The sequence below is a fragment of the Lolium perenne genome, chromosome 5, assembly GCF_019359855.2.
Source record: "Lolium perenne isolate Kyuss_39 chromosome 5, Kyuss_2.0, whole genome shotgun sequence".
In the NCBI taxonomy this organism is placed as follows: Eukaryota; Viridiplantae; Streptophyta; class Magnoliopsida; order Poales; family Poaceae; genus Lolium; species Lolium perenne.
The window spans coordinates 204,371,684-204,392,782 of NC_067248.2; the positions used below are offsets into that span (position 1 = coordinate 204,371,684).

General features: G+C 41.6%; 1 long non-coding RNA gene across 5 annotated transcripts; it reads right to left on the bottom strand.

Moving 5' to 3' along the window:
• Positions 1-3,586: 3,586 nt before the first annotated feature.
• On the bottom strand, positions 3,587-18,843 carry LOC127301441 (uncharacterized). 5 transcript variants are annotated; one of them, XR_011745470.1, is made up of 12 exons: positions 18,274-18,843; positions 17,992-18,070; positions 17,808-17,917; positions 17,668-17,691; positions 17,203-17,324; positions 17,061-17,136; positions 8,222-8,344; positions 7,734-7,850; positions 5,675-5,938; positions 5,310-5,411; positions 3,984-5,110; positions 3,587-3,829 (listed from the first exon to the last, which is right to left on the bottom strand). It is a non-coding gene; the product is annotated as an uncharacterized lncRNA (long non-coding RNA). The 5 variants fall into 5 exon arrangements; XR_007852063.1 differs by having other exon boundaries at positions 17,668-17,716; XR_007852064.1 differs by having other exon boundaries at positions 17,061-17,115; positions 17,668-17,917.
• Between the last annotated feature and the right edge of the window lie 2,256 nt (positions 18,844-21,099).

The window sequence follows — 21,099 nt, forward strand, 5'->3', positions numbered from 1 at the left end:
GTCCTACCTCTACGCGGAGGTCTCGCGCAATACTAAAATGCGCCCCATGTAGCTGCTTCACAAAAAAAACCCGTTTTGCCACCCCGAAAATGAAAAAATCATCGCCCATGGGTCGGATTGGAAATCCTCTCCCATGGCCTTGCTTCTCATCCCAGGGGCCACGCACGTGCCAAATATGACCTCGTTCCGACAAACTATGCGGTGTCACGGGCCATTTCCTACTCATTTTCCCTAAAAGCCATAGAACTCCGGACGTGATAGCCCTGTTTGTGAAGGGTTTTCCAAAATAATTGCCGTATCCTAATTCTGACTTTTGGAGTAGTTACTAGGACACATGAAATGATACCATGCGGCTCCGCGGGATTTTCTGACTTCGTTTAAATTGTCATCTGGCTAAAACGGCCCCCATGGAGATGCAGTATGGCCGTACCGGGCGCGCTGGCCAGTGCACCCGTTTACCATTGCGCTAAACGGAAAAAAATTTGCAAATGAAGTGATATGTCATAGACCTAAAAACATTTTTTCCGGAATCTATTGAGCGACGAAAAGTGTAGCCCTAGTTCAAATCCGATCACTTTCCAGCGGATTCGGCGGGACACCGCAGGAATCCGCATGGATTCCCAGATAGCTAGAGCTCACATATGGCATATGATATGTGGTGCGAAGATAGTGTCCTACCACTACGCGGAGGTCTCGTGCAATACTAAAATGCGCCCCATGTAGTTACTTCACAAAACAAAAACCGTTTTGGCACCCTGAAAATGAAAAAACCATTGCTCATGGGTCGGATTGGAAATCCGCTCCCGGGGCCTTGCTTCCCATCCCAGGAACCACGCACGTGCCAAATATGGCCTCGTTCCGAAAAACTATGCGGTGTCACGGGCCGTTTCCTACTCATTTGCCCTAAAATCCATAGAACTCCGGACGTGATAGCCCTGTTTGTGAAGGGTTTTCCAAAATAATTGCCGTATCCTAATTCCGACTTTTGAGTGGTTACTAGGACACATAAAATAATGCCATGCGGCTCCGCGGGATTTTCTGACTTCGTTTAAATTGCCATCTGGCTAAATGGGCCCCCACGGAGATGCGGTATGGCCGTACCGGGCTCGCTGGTGCACCCGTTTACCATCGTGCTAAATGGAAAAAAATTGCACATGAAGTGATATGTCATAGACCTAAAACATTTTCCCCGGAATTTATTGAGCGGCGGAAAGTGTAGCCCTAGTTCAAATCCGGTAACTTTCCAGCGGATTCGGCGGGACACCGCAGGAAGCCGCATGGATTTCCAGATAGCTAGCGCGCACATATGGCATGTGATATGTGGTGCGAAGATGGTGTCCTAACACTACGCGGAGGTCTCGCGCAATACTAAAATGCGCACCATGTAGTTATTTCACAATAAAAAACGTTTTGGCACCCCGAAAATGAAAAAACCATCGCCCATGGGTCGGATTGGAAATCCGCTCCTGGGGCCTTGCTTCCCATCCCAGGGACCACACACATGCCAAATATAGTCTCGTTCCGACAAACTATGCGGTGTCACGGACCGTTTCCTACTCATTTGACCTAAAAGCCATAGAACTCCGGACTTGATAGCCCTGTTCGTGAAGGGTTTTTCAAAATAATTGTCGTATCCCTATTCCATCTTTTGGAGTGGTTACTAGGACACATAAAATGATGTCATGCGGCTCCGTGAGATTTTTTGACTTCGTTTAAATTGCCATCTGGCTAAAACGGGAACCTGAGGACATATAAGAAAGCGATTGAATTGTTTCTATGTTAACATCTTACTTTACATGATTCAAATATGCATGATTTTGACATAAACGGATAGAGGATGTTTTTCTGAACATTTTGATACCTCATACGCATTTTTCTGACATCATATGAATTAGTTATGATTTTTACAAAATTAGACAAATTTAAAAAATTGCCTACGCCGAGGGTGGCCGTTGGCGTAGCCCTATCTACACCTAGAGCCAAAGATATGCCGAGGGCTGCCCTCGGCGTAGACCTCGCTACGCCGACGATCGAAAGGGGAGGCTGACCTGGCCGGGCCATACGCCGACGGCCCCGACTTTTGGCCGTCGGCGTAGCCTCCCATTCCTGTAGTGACTCTTGCAAGTCGTCTTCAAGAGAGCGTTATGCCCACTAGATGACCCGGTGCGCCCCGACGCACAGGCAAAAGCAGGACAGTATGTAACCATAATGTTCAAAAACAAATGGCGAAAGCAAGACAACATTCAAGTTGTGTGTAATACAATGCTATATCCTATTTTGGCGGTAAACAATAATTGATTTTAAACATCATAAACTGGTTGGTGTACTTCATCTACAATGGGGGGAGGAGGAGCCTCCGCCGCCGCCCAGGAGGGGGGCGGGAGAGGGAGACGACAAGTTAGGGTTATCTACTGTAATAGTAAGGATTCTCCCTGACCTTTCCCTAACTCCGAGTCGACCGAAGCGGCTCTCGCCTCCCGGCGAGCTAAAGTAACCTGTATGAATCATACATGTTGAAAAACCAAAACAAAATAAAATACAGTTTTGGATAGCTGATACATTGTACATAGGTCAAATGCGATTGCATGGATCTCCACATAGGTAAACAGGAGTAGTTCGTTACGCTTCACAAGCGTTCCTCCACATAGGTAAACAGGAGTAGTTCGTTACGCTTCACAAGCGTTCGTGCTGATGAAGAGATGCCATTTTGTAGCTCGGCTGCTTATGATTCACATGATTTTATTGCTAGTTCACATATATTGGTTGAGTTCAGTCGGCTGCCCCTGCACCTAAGGACACTTCGGACTGCTGCACCATTCAGCGCAAGTGGCTGAATCAGGCCAGAATTTATTCCACCAGTTTTGTCTTATTTTAGTGCCAACACATGTCACTACATGGTTGTACCGTGAGTTGGACCAAAATTTATTTGATTATCCTATTCATTTGAGCTTAAGGCAGTAGCGTCAGTTGGTGCAAAAAAGAAATACGATTCCAGTTCTGGTTATACAAATAAGAACATAGTGTTTAAACCTACCTACAAGAGAAGTTCAGAACTATCAAATGAGCAATGAGAAGTCCAAACTGTTAAATGAGCAGCAAATGCAACAAATGTATTTTGAGATAACCATAAAAATAATATGACCATGCCATCAAAATTGTTTCGCCTTAAAGCTAAGACAAAATTGTTAACAGAAGACAAATGCTTGCATTTTCACTCATTATCCTTGGACATGAAAGCTTTATGAAACTTGGGTACTATTCATAGCACTGAACACTGTCTACTCTACAATCTTCATATCATCAAGGTGAGCAAACATTTCATATCCTTGCATCAATTCCCAGGAGTGAACACAGAGAACTACAATCCATTCAGCAAAACCTTATTGGGATGTACAACCCAAAGCAACTGAATTGGCATGTTGGCTCTTCGATCATGTAGAAAAATAGGAAAAAGAAGCTTGTTCAACCATCACAAACGATCCAAGAGTCTGGGCACACTAACTCCCCCTAAAATCTGACATTGTTTAGAAAATATTAGATATATAAAGATGTGCATGCTTTATAATTGTTTCTTGACAGAAAGGCATTCAAAACTGTTTTTCATTGATATAGGGATCATTAAAAGAAGTAACAGAATTACATGGAGCTCAAATAGCAATCAGGAACGGCACCAACTCTAAAGAGAAAACTGCAGATGTTGTTCAGCTAAGACATGTTAGTGTGGCTCTCTAGGTCTAATGATCGGGTCAGCAGCCTTAACTCTCCCCGCCGATGCCAAGCAGCAGGCGTCTTCGATAATCTTGTTCCAAACTTGTTGGATCGAAGCTACCTGGCATTCAAATAAATGAGGAGTGCCATCAGCCTGTAAGTAACCAAAATGATTGCGAGTGATCTGTAACATACCGAAGTAATCAAATAAATGAGGGATCAGAGACGGAGAGACATACACGGTGTAGAGGTAAACTTAAGTAACTGGTCATTACCGTATTTATTCGTGTAAGCTGCACTCCTACACCTTTAGGGCTTTAATATCTCCCTGCAGAGAATTTCAAGAGGATGATTTATACCATATTGTGCAGGTACAGATGTAAAAAATAGAATTGACTAACTATGCATATGGATTGCAGCAGACTGAAAATAGCAATATGGCAATCATTGAAATGACAAAAGAAATTGTGTAATTGTAGTGATTTATACATGATGAACTGTATCCACGGATGATACGATGACTTCCTATGAGCACTGAATATTGAGCTAACAATCATACATCACTTCACAAATAATAGAAAGCATAGCCTGTCAGTAAACATATATTCTATCCATCTATAAGCACCGAAACTTCTCTAACCAATTGTAATTGTAAACAACTCTCTTGAGCCAAAATCAAAGCAAGTAACTGAAATTGGAATATTTGTGTTCTTATCAGTAACCAGGGCTTTAAAATATTTCCATTATCTTCTTGCCACAAAGATATCACAGTCCAGTATTTAGCAATAGGAGTAATTATACACTATCAATTATTAATAGCAATAAAAAAGGTTGACACCAATGATTGTTATACCAAAAAGATGAGCATCATATTAATGTCCACAGTGGCCGGAATGAATTGATCTACCATGCTACGGTGACTCGGAGAAACAAAGCTTGCATCATATAAAGAGAAACGAATCAGAAAGCAAAAAAAAAAATAGAAACTTGCATCATATAAAGAGAAACAAAAGCAAGCTTGCATCATATATTAATGTCCACAGTGGCTCGAACGCTAAGCAATTGACATCAGTACACAAGCATCACGTATAAATTTGCACCACTCATGAAACCGTTTGCTAGAAATTTGCTACATCTGCAGAATCTCGCCCAATAAAACTGTCTACGTGTCGATAAACATGCAAAGAGATGCCCGACAAACATGTGCCATTCAGTGTCAAGTCATTATACTGGATGTCATAGTAAAAAATGTTAAAAGGAAAAGTGGAAGCATTAGAATATGAGCATTGACCGCAAAAATAGGGCTGCTTATTTTCAGGCACCCCAATTTAGACTAATCCCATACCTTCTCTTTCAAGGACGAACAGACTGCACAACCTCAGTTGTACACCCTCCCGACAGACTGCAAAAGTGCAAATAAACATTCAGTTACGAGAGCTTGAATCAAGACTGCACAATATGTCCATAAAGAAAAAAAAAAGCATAGTCAAAGGTTTCTTGGGTAGCTTTAATTCACCTATCCAACAGTAAGAGCACTCGAATGCCTGAAAGTATCACACCCTTCATCGCTATCATACATAAGGAACTTAAATCACACCCACCTTTCAGTGGCCTCACCATATCCAAGAGTATCCCATTCACTTGAGCTACCAAACAGTTAGCTGCTGACCCACTTGATATTCCCATAGGAATGTCACTTTATCCTAAATGAAATAGCAGAAAACATCATTACAAGTTGAAATGTGTAAAGCAAATGATTGTAAGCACTTGATTTTTTCATTCCCAGAAAACATCATTACAATGCACTTGATTTTTTTATTCCCAAAAAGGGTATACTGCAGAAAATAGTAGATCATATGATCTTGGTGTCATCCTATACAAACACACAAAAATTGACAACCTCATCTCAGTATTGCACAACATGGTAATGATCATCTAATTCATTGCAAATTAAAAACAAATTTACCTGGGAGTGTGCATGTTGTACAGTTGACAAATGGAGTAGAGAACGGGGAGGAGTGGAGGTAGGCTTGTGACCATCACCGCTTGAGCCAAGCAATATCCCGCCGTTCCACCGGTGAAGATGACCAGAGCAGGGAGGGGTCGATGGCCCCGGCAGGTGGCGGTGGACAAACTTCCTGAGGCGACGCAGCGCCCCGGCGACTCTACTGGCGCGCCACCACCCTTCTCCAAAACGCGCCTCACCAAACTACCTCGACATACGGCAGTGCTGCAGCAAACCATTTGCATGCGTGAAATGAATAAGAAAAGTCAAGGAACATACAAAATTGAATAGAAAAATATAGAAGGATATCATATTAACACAATTCGCCAATGCATCAAGGCAGCCATGGCATGAGCATTATGCTACAAATAGAGAGAGAGAGCGGGTGAAATTCACCGATGCATCATGGCCACCATACAATGAGCTTCATTCGCCGATTACTATATAAATGCAGTTGCCAATTCACTCACCGACAAACACTCTAGCTAGACATGAAACCAGGTTCTGAACATGACATCAGTGAAACTACCGACTTCAGTGAAACAACTGACTTTAGTGAACATGATATCTTTTAAAAAATGCAATTAGAAAACAAGGAGACAAGCACCTAATAATAAGATCCAATACACACGGGGAAATAAAAATAGAAAGTCGCAGAATGGAAAACTCCATTATTTTTTAGTAATTAAAAGGGTTACCATAAATGCAAAGGCTTGATACACTCCAAACCTACCAAGATCCAGAAATGGCAGAGATTAAGCGGAAAATGCTGAAAATTGTAAAATAAAAAGATATGAGTCGAACAATACTACGAAAGGAAAATACTGCAAAAGGAAAATAATCCCTCTTGCAACGTCCAAATAATCCCGCTGAACATGTACATAAAACATCTTGGATATGAACTGATTGGCTTAAATTTTCATTAGTACAGATTGATTCTATCTAGGATAAGTTTGCGGCAAAAGTTCCAGTTTACCATATTTCACTGGACAAAGTAATTAATGGGCAAGAGGATATCGATCAGCTAAAACACCACTTTGTTCAGTTGCTAGCAAGACTTTCAACCTGCTTTGTTCACCTAATATTGTGTGGAAAATACCACTAATGAACAACCGGAGCATGAGCTGTGCATTTATTCCTACATGTAGGAACACTATTTTGATATTCAACGGAACACTGAACACAAGAGAAATTGGCACAAAATCAGAGAAGTTGACACCAAATGGTACAAAAAAAACCTCCAAATCAAACAAGAAAATCGAGAAACATTGGCAGCCAGGGCCAAATGAACAAAATGTTCTCCCCTCCCAAATAGCACACAAAACTCAACCCAAAGTCCTGAAGCGAAACTCTTCAAGCCGAGATCTGGCAAGAAATCCAAAGCAAAACATTCTAGAGGCTCCACGAATAGCATATCAGTTTAGTAAATGCAGTGGTAGCTCCTTTTGTTTGCTATAAAGCCTATAATCTTAATTTCGATGAAAAGCTAACCAGCACATGTGAAGAATATATGGCTACATTATATTGGGGAAATAAATGTAAGTACAGTTGTACAATTCTAGCAGCATGAGAAAGAGCTGCATTGTATCTACTTCATAATATAATATCAACATCAATCTCTCAACAGTTACAGTATACAAGTTTGGTACTCTTGCATAGGAACTAAAACATCTGCACAATATTTGTAAGAATATATGTCTCATCCCTGTAAATCAGCACAAGGTATCTGCTACAGGAAAAACAATTTCACTAAGCCAAAAAGAGAAAAGCAATCATATAAAAGTGAGCACTGAGGACTGGTCAAACTCAAAATAGGATGTACATCGTGGAAGTACATTAAGAAGGCTAGGCTATCCTTATTTTTGTTTGTTGCATCTGTTATCCACGAACGGTAATAGACAGCACCAAAAGAATCTTTTATTCAATTTGAGTCTCTAGAGAGCGAAATCACATTGCTCCTATTTTAAAAAAAATAGTAAAACAGCGCTGAAGAGCCGGTACTCAGAATCTGGGTGCTCACCTAGGATTGGGAGAAGATCCATAGCATCCTCTCAAAGTTTCGGGCTATTCATCTATCCCAGTAACATCTGAACTGATCCCAAAGCTCCAAGCATCATCAAATACGTTACGTCCCATGCTACAAAGTTGCAGGTTAAACGGAGAAAGAACCGGTTAGAAAGAAGATTCACATTGCTTGACAATATAATGTGCATGTTAAGTAGAATATTGTTAGTGATAATGCTATAAATGCACTTATAAATTATTAGCCAGAGTATAAATTTAACTAAGAGATCACCCAGAATACATAGAGCAACATTATCTGACAAAGGATTTAGAGCATCACGAATCTGAACTGTTTTGACGAATATACAACATATTTGAGAATTTTAAAATTATGGATATTCAGCTACACAATTAACAACAAGAGTATCATGTGAGGTCTCCATACCCAATAGTGTTTGCAAGACATATTTAGCTGCAACTCTAGATACTGTTGCAGAAGCTCACCTTCATGTGAAATTGTCAAGGGTCAAATTTTCATCTATGTGATCCCCCATAACTCATCAATGCACCAAGACCACCTAAATATCCTTCATGTTGCAGAATGCACCTTGCAATTTACTCTGTGACCTGGATGGCATACCTCAAATAGTAAGATTATTTCCATGGATGATAAAACAAGGGTAAAACATTAAATGATAAACCGCAAGGAGGTTTCTTTAAAACCCTCTTGAGGGCCATAAACTGTCCCACTGACAAAAGCAACCATTGAGAGGAAGGCTGCAACCTTCAAGCTGAAAAAGAGCATGTCGTTGAAGCAAAGCTAAGCCGTGTATTCAAGGTTTTTAAGTCGCTGAGAAAAATCGAGTGACCGACCATGCAACTCGGCAATGAGTCTACGAAAGCCATTGTGTAATTGCCATAAGTCATTGTACGATCGCGAGTAGCCCTGATTTTGGAAAATTGGTTGAAGATTAGCCGGCGATTACATCAACATTCTAATCAGCGACTCAAAAATTACCGGTGCCTTGTTGTTGGCTGATGGCGTGTAACTCACACGTTCGTTGGGAACCCCAAGAGGAAGGTATGATGCGCACAGCAGCAAGTTTTCCCTCAGAAAGAAACCAAGGTTTATCGAACCAGGAGGAGCCAAGAAGCACGTTGAAGGTTGATGGCGGCGGGATGTAGTGCGGCGCAACACCAGGGATTCCGGCGCCAACGTGGAACCTGCACAACACAACCAAAGTACTTTGCCCCAACGAAACAGTGAGGTTGTCAATCTCACCGGCTTGCTGTAACAAAGGATTAACCGTATTGTGTGAAAGATGATTGTTTGCAGAAAACAGTAGAACAGTATTGCAGTAGATTGTATTTCAGTATAGAGAATTGGACCGGGGTCCACAGTTCACTAGAGGTGTCTCTCCAATAAGATAAACAGCATGTTGGGTGAACAAATTACAGTTGGGCAATTGACAAATAAAGAGGGCATGACCATGCACATACATATTATGATGAGTATAGTGAGATTTAATTGGGCATTACGACAAAGTACATAGACCGCCATCCAGCATGCATCTATGCCTAAAAAGTCCACCTTCAGGTTATCATCCGAACCCCCTCCAGTATTAAGTTGCTAACAACAGACAATTGCATTAAGTATTGCGCGTAATGTAATCAGTAACTACATCCTTGAACATAGCACCAATGTTTTATCCCTAGTGGCAACAGCACATCCATAATCTTAGAGATTTCTGTCACTTCCCCAGATTCACGGAGACATGAACCCACTTTCGAGCATAAATACTCCCTCTTGGAGTTACAAGCATCTACTTGGCCAGAGCATCTACAAGTAACGGAGAGCATGCAAGATCATAAACAACACATAGACATAACTTTGATAATCAACATAACAAGTATTCTCTATTCATCGGATCCCAACAAACGCAACATATAGAATTACAGATAGATGATCTTGATCATGTTAGGCAGCTCACAAGATCCGACAATGAAGCACAATGGGGAGAAGACAACCATCTAGCTACTGCTATGGACCCATAGTCCAAGGGTAGACTACTCACTCATCACTCCGGAGGCGATCATGGCGGCGTAGAGTCCTCCGGGAGATGAATCCCCTCTCCGGCAGGGTGCCGGAGGCGATCTCCTGGATCCCCCGAGATGGGATCGGCGGCGGCGGCGTCTCTGGAAGGTTTTCCGTATCGTGGCTCTCGGTACTGGGGGTTTCGCAACGGAGGCTTTAAGTAGGCGGACGGGCAGGTCAGGAGGCGGCACGAGGGGCCCACACCACTGGGCCGCACGGCCAAGGGGGGGGGGGCGCGCCGCCCTAGGGTGTGGCCACCTCGTGGCCCCACTTCGTCTCCTCTTCGGTCTTCTGGAAGCTTCGTGGCAAAATAGGACCCTGGGCGTTGATTTCGTCCAATTCCGAGAATATTTCGTTACTAGGATTTCTGAAACCAAAAACAGCAGAAAAGAGCAACTGGCACTTTGGCATCTTGTTAATAGGTTAGTTCCAGAAAATGCACGAATATGACATAAAGTGTGCATAAAACATGTAGATAACATCAATAATGTGGCATGGAACATAAGAAATTATCGATACGTTGGAGACGTATCAGCATCCCCAAGCTTAGTTCTGCTCGTCCCGAGCAGGTAAAACGATAACAAAGATAATTTCTGGAGTGACATGCCATCATAACCTTGATCATACTATTTGTAAAGCATATGTAGTGAATGCAGCGATCAAAACAATGTATATGACATGAGTAAACAAGTGAATCATAAAGCAAAGACTTTTCATGAATAGCACTTCAAGACAAGCATCAATAAGTCTTGCATAAGAGTTAACTCATAAAGCAATAATTCATAGTAAAAGCATTGAAGCGACACAAAGGAAGATTAAGTTTCAGCGGTTGCTTTCAACTTGTAACATGTATATCTCATGGATATTGTCAACATAGAGTAATATAATAAGTGCAATATGCAAGTATGTAGGAATCAATGCACAGTTCACACAAGTGTTTGCTTCTTGAGGTGGAGAGAAATAGGTGAACTGACTCAACAATGAAAGTAAAAGAATGGTCCTCCATAGAGGAAAAGCATCGATTGCTATATTTGTGCTAGAGCTTTGATTTTGAAAACATGAAACAATTTTGTCAACGGTAGTAATAAAGCATATGTATCATGTAAATTATATCTTACAAGTTGCAAGCCTCATGCATAGTGTACTAATAGTGCCCGCACCTTGTCCTAATTAGCTTGGACTACCGGATCATCACAATGCACATGTTTTAACCAAGTGTCACAAAGGGGTACCTCTATGCCGCCTGTACAAAGGTCTAAGGAGAAAGCTCGCATTGGATTTCTCGCTATTGATTATTCTCAACTTAGACATCCATACCGGGACAACATAGACAACAGATAATGGACTCCTCTTTTATGCATAAGCATGTAACAACAATTAATAATTTTCTCATATGAGATTGAGGATATATGTCCAAAACTGAAACTTCCACCATGGATCATGGCTTTAGTTAGCGGTCCAATGTTCTTCTCTAACAATATGCATGCTTAATCATAAGGTGGTAGATCTCCCTTACTTCAGACAAGACGAACATGCGTAGCAACTCACATGAAATTCAACAAAGAGTAGTTGATGGCGTCCCCAGTGAACATGGTTATCGCACAACAAGCAACTTAATAAGAGATAAAGTGCATAAGTACATATTCAATACCACAATAGTTTTTAAGCTATTTGTCCCATGAGCTATATATTGCAAAGGTGAATGATGGAATTTTAAAGGTAGCACTCAAGCAATTTACTTTGGAATGGCGGAAAAATACCATGTAGTAGGTAGGTATGGTGGACACAAATGGCATAGTGGTTGGCTCAAGTATTTTGGATGCATGAGAGGTAATCCCTCTCGATACAAGGTTTAGGCTAGCAAGGCTTATTTGAAACAAACACAAGGATGAACCGGTGCAGCAAAACTCACATAAAAGACATATTGTAAACATTATAAGACTCTACACCGTCTTCCTTGTTGTTCAAACTCAATACTAGAAATTATCTAGACCTTAGAGAAACCAAATATGCAAACCAAATTTTAACATGCTCTATGTATTTCTTCATTAATGGGTGCAAAGCATATGATGCAAGAGCTTAAACATGAGCACAACAATTGCCAAGTATCACATTACCCAAGACATTTATAGCAATTACTACATGTATCATTTTCCAATTCCAACCATATAACAATTTAATGAAGAAGAAACTTCGCCATGAATACTATGAGTAGAAACTAAGGACATACTTGTCCATATGCTACAGCGGAGCGTGTCTCTCTCCCATAAAGTGAATGCTAGGATCCATTTTATTCAAACAAAACAAAAAACAAAAACAAACCGACGCTCCAAGAAAAGCACATAAGATGTGATGGAATAAAAATATAGTTTCAGGGGAGGAACCTGATAATGTTGTCGATGAAGAAGGGGATACCTTGGGCATCCCCAAGCTTAGACGCTTGAGTATTCTTAGAATATGCAGGGGTGAACCACCGGGGCATCCCCAAGCTTAGAGCTTTCACTCTCCTTGATCATGTTGCATCATACTCCTCTCTTGATCCTTGAAAACTTCCTCCACACCAAACTTAGAACAACTCATTAGAGGGTTAGCGACAATAAAAATTAACATGTTCAGAGGTGACACAATCATTCTTAACACTTCTAGACATTGCATAAAGCTACTGGACATTAATGGATCAAAGAAATTCATCCAACATAGCAAAAGAGGCAATGTGAAATAAAAGGCAGAATCTGTCAAAAAAGAACAGTTCGTATTGACGAATTTTATCGAGGCACCAGACTTGCTCAAATGAAAATGCTCAAATTGAATGAAAGTTGCGTACATATCTGAGGATCACTCACGTAAATTGGCATAATTTTCTGAGTTACCTACAGAGAAAACAGCCCAGATTCGTGACAGCAAAGAAATCTGTTTCTGCGCAGTAATCCAAATCTAGTATGAACTTTTCTATCAACGACTTTACTTGGCACAACAAAACACTAAACTAAGATAAGGAGAGGTTGCTACAGTAGTAAACAACTTCCAAGACACAAAATAAAAACAAAGTACTGTAGGTAAAAACATGGGTTGTCTCCCATAAGCGCTTTTGTTTAACTCCTATCAGCTAGGCGCAGAAAGTGTGTATCAAGTATTATCAAGAGACGAAGTATCAACATCATAATTTGATCTAATAATAGAATCAAAAGGTAACTTCATTCTCTTTCTAGGGAAGTGTTCCATACCTTTCTTGAGAGGAAATTGATATTTTATATTACCTTCCTTCTTATCAATGATAGCACCAACAGTTCGAAGAAAAGGTCTTCCCAATATAATGGGACAAGATGCATTGCATTCAATATCCAAGACAACAAAATCAACGGGGACAAGGTTATTGTTAACGGTAATGCGAACATTATCAACTTTCCCCAAAGGTTTCTTTGTAGAATGATCAGCAAGATTAACATCCAAATAACAAATTTTCAGCGGTGGCAAGTCAAGCATATTATAAATTTTCTTAGGCATAACAGAAATACTTGCACCAAGATCACATAAAGCATTACAATCAAAATCTTTAACCTTCATCTTAATGATGGGCTCCCAACCATCCTCTAGCTTTTTAGGAATAGAGGCTTCGCGCTCTAGTTTCTCTTCTCTAGCTTTTATGAGAGCATTTGTAATATGTTGCGTGAAAGCCAAATTTATAGCACTAGCATTAGGACTTTTAGCAAGTTTTTGTAAGAACTTTATAACTTCAGAGATGTGGCAATCATCAAAATTCAAACCATTATAATCTAAATCAATGGGATCATCATCCCCAATGATGGAAAAAATTTCAGCAGTTTTATCACAGGCAGTTTCAGCAGTTTTAGCAGTTTCAGGTAGTTTCTCGCGCTTTGCATTAGAAGTGGAAACATTGCCAACACCAATTCTTTTATTATTAATAGTAGGAGGTGCAGCAACATGTGTAGCATTAGCATTACTAGTGGTGGTAATAGTCCAAACTTTAGCTACATTCTTTTCTTTAGCTAGTTTTTCATTTTCTTCTCTATCCCACCTAGCACGCAGTTCAGCCATCAATCTTATATTCTCATTAATTCTAACTTGGATGGCATTTGCTGTAGTAACAATTTTATTATGATGATTTTCATTAGGCATAACTTTCGATTTCAAAAGATCAACATCAGCAGCAAGACTATCGACTTTAGAAGCAAGTATATCAATTTTCCCAAGCTTTTCTTCAACAGATTTGTTAAAGGCAGTTTGTGTACTAATAAATTCTTTAAGCATGGCTTCAAGTCCAGGGGGTGAACTCCTATTATTGTTGTAAGAATTCCCATAATAATTAGCATAACCGTTACCATTATTATAAGGATATGGCCTATAGTTGTTACTAGAATTGTTCCGGTAAGCATTGTTGTTGAAATTATTATTTTTAATGAAGTTCACATCAACATGTTCTTCTTGTGCAACCAATGAAGCTAACGGAACATTATTAGGATCAATATTAGTCCTATCATTCACAAGCATAGACATAATAGCATCAATCTTATCACTCAAGGAAGAGGTTTCTTCGACAGAATTTACCTTCTTACCTTGTGGAGCTCTTTCCGTGTGCCATTCAGAGTAATTGATCATAATATTATCAAGAAGCTTTGTTGCTTCACCAAGAGTGATGGACATAAAGGTACCTCCAGCAGCTGAATCCAATAAATTCCGCGAAGAAAAATTTAGTCCTGCATAGAAGGTTTGGATGATCATCCAAGTAGTCAGTCCATGGGTTGGGCAATTTTTAACCAAAGATTTCATTCTTTCCCATGCTTGTGCAACATGTTCAGTATCTAATTGTTTAAAATTCATTATGCTACTCCTCAAAGATATAATTTTAGCAGGGGGATAATATCTACCAATAAAAGCATCCTTGCATTTAGTCCATGAATCAATACTATTCTTAGGCAGAGATAGCAACCAATCTTTAGCTCTTCCTCTTAATGAGAAAGGGAACAATTTTAATTTTATAATGTCACCATCTATATCCTTATACTTTTGCATTTCACATAATTCAACAAAATTATTAAGATGGGCAGCAGCATCATCAGAACTAACACCAGAAAATTGCTCTCGCATAACAAGATTCAGTAAAGCAGGTTTAATTTCAAAGAATTCTGCTGTAGTAGCAGGTGGAGCAATAGGTGTGCATAAGAAATCATTATTATTTGTGGTTGTGAAGTCACACAACTTAGTATTTTCAGGGTTGGCCATTTTAGCAACAGTAAATAAAGCAAACTAGATAAAGTAAGTGCAAGTAACTAATTTTTTTGTGTTTTTGATATAGCAAACAAGATAGCAAATAAAGTAAAACTAGCAACTAATTTTTTTGTATTTTGATTTAGTGCAGCAAACAAAGTAGTAAATAAAACTAAGCAAGACAAAAACAAAGTAAAGAGATTGGGAAGTGGAGACTCCCCTTGCAGCGTGTCTTGATCTCCCCGGCAACGGCGCCAGAAAAAGAGCTTGATGGCGTGTAACTCACACGTTCGTTGGGAACCCCAAGAGGAAGGTATGATGCGCACAGCAGCAAGTTTTCCCTCAGAAAAAAACCAAGGTTTATCGAACCAGGAGGAGCCAAGAAGCACGTTGAAGGTTGATGGCGGCGGGATGTAGTGCGGCGCAACACCAGGGATTCCGGCGCCAACGTGGAACCTGCACAACACAACCAAAGTACTTTGCCCCAACGAAACAGTGAGGTTGTCAATCTCACCGGCTTGCTGTAACAAAGGATTAACCGTATTGTGTGGAAGATGATTGTTTGCAGAAAACAGTAGAACAGTATTGCAGTAGATTGTATTTCAGTATAGAGAATTGGACCGGGGTCCACAGTTCACTAGAGGTGTCTCTCCCATAAGATAAACAGCATGTTGGGTGAACAAATTACAGTTGGGCAATTGACAAATAAAGAGGGCATGACCATGCACATACATATTATGATGAGTATAGTGAGATTTAATTGGGCATTACGACAAAGTACATAGACCGCCATCCAGCATGCATCTATGCCTAAAAAGTCCACCTTCAGGTTATCATCCGAACCCCCTCCAGTATTAAGTTGCTAACAACAGACAATTGCATTAAGTATTGCGCGTAATGTAATCAGTAACTACATCCTCGAACATAGCACCAATGTTTTATCCCTAGTGGCAACAGCACATCCATAATCTTAGAGATTTCTGTCACTTCCCCAGATTCACGGAGACATGAACCCACTATCGAGCATAAATACTCCCTCTTGGAGTTACAAGCATCTACTTGGCCAGAGCATCTACTAGTAACGGAGAGCATGCAAGATCATAAACAACACATAGACATAACTTTGATAATCAACATAACAAGTATTCTCTATTCATCGGATCCCAACAAACGCAACATATAGAATTACAGATAGATGATCTTGATCATGTTAGGCAGCTCACAAGATCCAACAATGAAGCACAATGGGGAGAAGACAACCATCTAGCTACTGCTATGGACCCATAGTCCAGGGGTAGACTACTCACTCATCACTCCGGAGGCGACCATGGCGGCGTAGAGTCCTCCGGGAGATGAATCCCCTCTCCGGCAGGGTGCCGGAGGCGATCTCCTGGATCCCCCGAGATGGGATCAGCGGCGGCGGCGTCTCTGGAAGGTTTTCCGTATCGTGGCTCTCGGTACTGGGGGTTTCGCAACGGAGGCTTTAAGTAGGCGGAAGGGCAGGTCAGGAGGCGGCACGAGGGGCCCACACCACAGGGCCGCGCGGCCAAGGGGGGGGGCGCGCCACCCTAGGGTGTGGCCACCTCGTGGCCCCACTTCGTCTCCTCTTCGGTCTTCTGGAAGCTTCGTGGCAAAATAGGACCCTGGGCGTTGATTTCGTCCAATTCCGAGAATATTTCGTTACTAGGATTTCTGAAACCAAAAACAGCAGAAAAGAGCAACTGGCACTTCGGCATCTTGTTAATAGGTTAGTTCCAGAAAATGCACGAATATGACATAAAGTGTGCATAAAACATGTAGATAACATCAATAATGTGGCATGGAACATAAGAAATTATCGATACGTTGGAGACGTATCATTGGCGAGCGAAGAGAGGCCTGGTTGGGAGGTAAAACAGTTTGCTATTGTTAAGGTACTGTCACAGCAGAGTAACTAACTCTCTTGCTATATTGATTTGAGAAATAGGTGCAATTTGTAGATGGAGGTGGGGAAACCTGCAAGGAAAGAGTGAGGATGAGTACCTGCAGCAGTCATGCAGGTCATGAACACAAATGGTGGTGCTCGCTATTAGTGAATCTGCTAGACATCCAACCGCAGCTGCAAAATAAAAATTAAACAAGGCAGAACAAGTAAAAATGAGGAGCTCGTGTGAGGAGGACAAACCGAGAAGAAAGAAGTGTGTTGTGCTCCGGCGGAGGCGCCATGCTCGTGGTCATTTGAGTCGTCCTGGTCGTGCTTTCTCCTCATACTCATCATTCGCATCTACAACATTATCATCATGAATCCTGACAAAGCACACACATCAATAAAGAAATTAAAATGTGACAATGGGGGGAAAACATCCAAATAGTTACAACAAATTAAAACTCTATCCTCTGAAATTCCCTGGACCTAGAAGGATACAAAAACTCCCACCTTGATGTGTCTGTAAAATGGGTTTCCTACATATGGATAGGAAGAAAACCATAACATACTTGGCATGGCAATGAAACACAGTAGCATACTTGGCATGGAGAAATCTTCTGTAATGACAAAGTATTCATAAAACTTACCTAACACTGTTTACCATTTAAGAGACATTGTAAAATATAGCAAAACAAATTGTTGGATAAGAACAGGACCTCTTACCTGGCATAGCAACGTCGGCTGCCTCTGCCCAGAACACCATCTCCATCATCTCATGTTCATATTTGTTCAACAGATGCCACAAGTTTAGAGTGTTTTCTAATTAGGGAAGCAGAACTTCGTAAATGCAGTAGCTAACTCACTGTTCGGGGTCACTGCCAAAAGGTGTTTTGCCAGTTATCAAATACAGGAGTATCACGCCAGCAGACCAGGCATCAACATTACAACCCTGTTGAGAAGATCTCGGAAGAACCTGCAGGAAAGACATCACGTCAATATTGGCACCTCGAAGACAGCATACTCTCACAAATAGAAACATCATCGAACCTCTGGAGCTTGGAATCCTTTGGTTCCAACGCATGGACCTTCTCTTCGTTGTTTTCCATGCCCTGCAAGCTCGGGTAGCCTGCAAGTACCAATTAGAGAACACTTTAGGTCGCCAGATTCAATACACTCCATCTCCGCCGCCTGCTGCATCTATGTGCTAAAGATTCAGCGGAGGAATCATCCCACGCTAGATCAGGTGGTGAAAACAGCAATAGTTGCAGCCCCAAAAAAAGTGAGGAGTAATCAATCTAGAGAGACAGAGAGACTCAAGCATGTCCTCACCATGTTCAGGACCAAAGCTTCACAGGAGGAAGCATCCCACGCTGGATCTGGTGTAGGAGATGAAATCCCGCTGGATCTGGTTCGGCCGGCGCAGCGGAGCGACAGGGCCGCCTCTTCACGATCCGTAGACAGAGAGAGAAAGTGAGAGGGAGAGGGAAGAGGATGGCCACATGCTCCTCCACCACTGTCCCACCGCCGTCCCTCGCTGGTTCTCTACCACCAGACCACCGCGCATCGCCGTTTTACCCGCATACACGGCTAGGAGGGCGAGACGGCGCGAGCTTGACCTCTGAGCCGGCCGACCGCCGCCTCAATCCCCTCGCCACCCGCGCTGCAGGCCTCCTCCGGGAAGCCACTCTCGCCCGCCACTCACCGTCCGCGCCGCCGAGCTAAAAAACGGGAGAGAGGAGACGAGTGGGAGGTGGCCGGCGGCACCCGTGCTGCTTCTCTCCAGCGCACGGATGAGGAGCTGTGAGGTCCGGCCCGCCGCTCTCCCTCCGTGCCGCACGGGATTGGGGAGGATGGGAGTGGAGGCGAGCGCACGGGATTGGAGAGCTCCTTCGATCTAGGTTTTCACCTCTCGTCTGTGGACATGAGAAGGAAGCGACCAAATGAGCGGACCTGCCTGCCTCTTACTGTCGGGCCCCGGACGTAGAAGGCCCCACCCGTCATGGAGTCTTTCTAAAGCCGAACAAGTGACAAATATTTTGACTGATCGGACGGCTGTGGTGAAAAGTGGGAGTGGAATTTACTGTGGTCGGGTGAAACGGACGGATCAGATCGATTTGCCCCTCTCAGACCCCTGGATGGCTGGGTAGTCTTTCAACATTATAGGAAGAATGTAGGTGTAGAGGAAAGCTTGCATTGGGCATTGGAAGATTGTGGACAACGCTTTTGTGAATTGGAATGATTGGGCGCCATCTGCTCATTGATTTGCCAATTAGAACATATGTTAGCGTGTGTCTTCTCTTTGCTAGATTTTTTTGCGGACTTAATGAGCATGAATTTTTAGCGCGAAATGGAAAGAAGTGGCGGAACTTCGAGCGAACAAACAAGCATCAGCTAACCTTGATTTAAATCATCACTAACATGACTTTCTTAAGACTGCTTAGCATTAGAGTGTGCACGCCTAGGGATATCTGCAACTGTTTCTGATGCCAATTGTTAAGTAATCAAATAAAAGGTTCTAGTGGCATTGTAGTGCTTAGACTACTCACAATGGGAGTATCATAGCTAGTATCATATACTACATGCATGCAAAAAGCTGACGTGTCACATCAATTAATGATGAGAGAGATGATAGTGGTATCATAGGTAGATACCGTATCATAGCACATAGAACTAGAAAAATTAATGACAAACAAATTTGGTACACACTTTTGTATTGAGATTCTAAAAATCATTAAATACATGTAACATATGATACTACTACATGATACTATGCATTGTGAATATAGTATCATACACTAGTATCATATGCATGATACTACTATATGATACTTCCCATTGTGACTAGTCTTAGCGTGACGGCTGGAAAAGAAAGGATAAGTGTAATAAGTTTTCGCTTCTGTCACCGTAATAAGTGCTTAGCATTTTTTACGGGTAATATAAGTGCTTAGCATTGTTGTGCTAATTATCTTTAAGTCTTTTGGATACCATAAGTGAAGGTGAGTGTAGTATTCTTGGGTTGTTGGAAGAAAGTTGGTTTTCTGCATGTTAATTTTCTTAAGTAGAGCTGAAAAATCCTGCAGAAAAGTAGCAAATTACAGAGAATGTGATTTCCCCTGCCTGAATTGAACAGCGACAGCCACCAGCTTCTCGTTGATTTGCAGAAAAGTTGCTTCTCTTCTTTTTGCTGGTTTTTTGCGGATTGAGTGAGGGTGTAGTGTTAGCATGAGATAGAAAACAGTGGTGAAATTTTGTGGCAATGAATAAGCAACCGGTAACTTCGTGATACATCATGAGTAACATTTCAATTTATTGAGTACTTGGTATTAGAGCGTGTACCTAAGGATATGTTATCTGATGAGACGTTTTAACTCGTTGAAGTGCTTACTGCTTAACATAAGAAACATGGATTAGCGTACTTCTGGCTTTTGTTACAAGAATAAAGTGCATTGTTCTTATCTTTCTAGTCTTTGGAGACCTTGAGTTCCTGAAAGCAGAAATCCGTTCCTGAACTCTGCCTAAGAGATGGGAATTGTGTATTTTCTATTTTGCTTCTGGTTTTCTGTTCTCTCGTCTGAATTTTTAATAGAGTGAATTTTGTTGGACAGTAGCATCATCATTCAGCATTCGAAAAATGAGCTAAATTTAGCTGCCATTGTAATGACGCCTTTGATCAAACAATTGATGAGCTCAATATAATATTCAGAAACTTTGTCGTTATTTCTTTCGCAAAAAAAAACTTTGTCGTTATTTCAGATATGTTACATTTTGCATCCTTGGATATGTTTACCAAGAGACATGCGTCCAACTTATCTCAAACTAGATACAAAAAAGTGTGACACTTCTCTTTGAATTTTTAGACGGAAGGCTCGAAATGAGCCCGACTTTGAATTAACAAAGCCATCAACCGGCTAGGAGTTACACCGAGAGTTACAACACATATACGCCAAGCGCACACCACATATCACAACAAAGGATAACACAGAGAAGAAAGCCGAAGCACCCTTTGATCCATGAAGAGGGAGCCTTGTCGTTTGTTGCACCGGAGCGATCGCGACCGTGTCCACGCCAACGAACCTCCACCGCACCAAGAAATGCACACAAGGAGAACTCAACGACGGGCAGGCCATCTAGCAGAGCTTGAGGAACCAAAGGAGG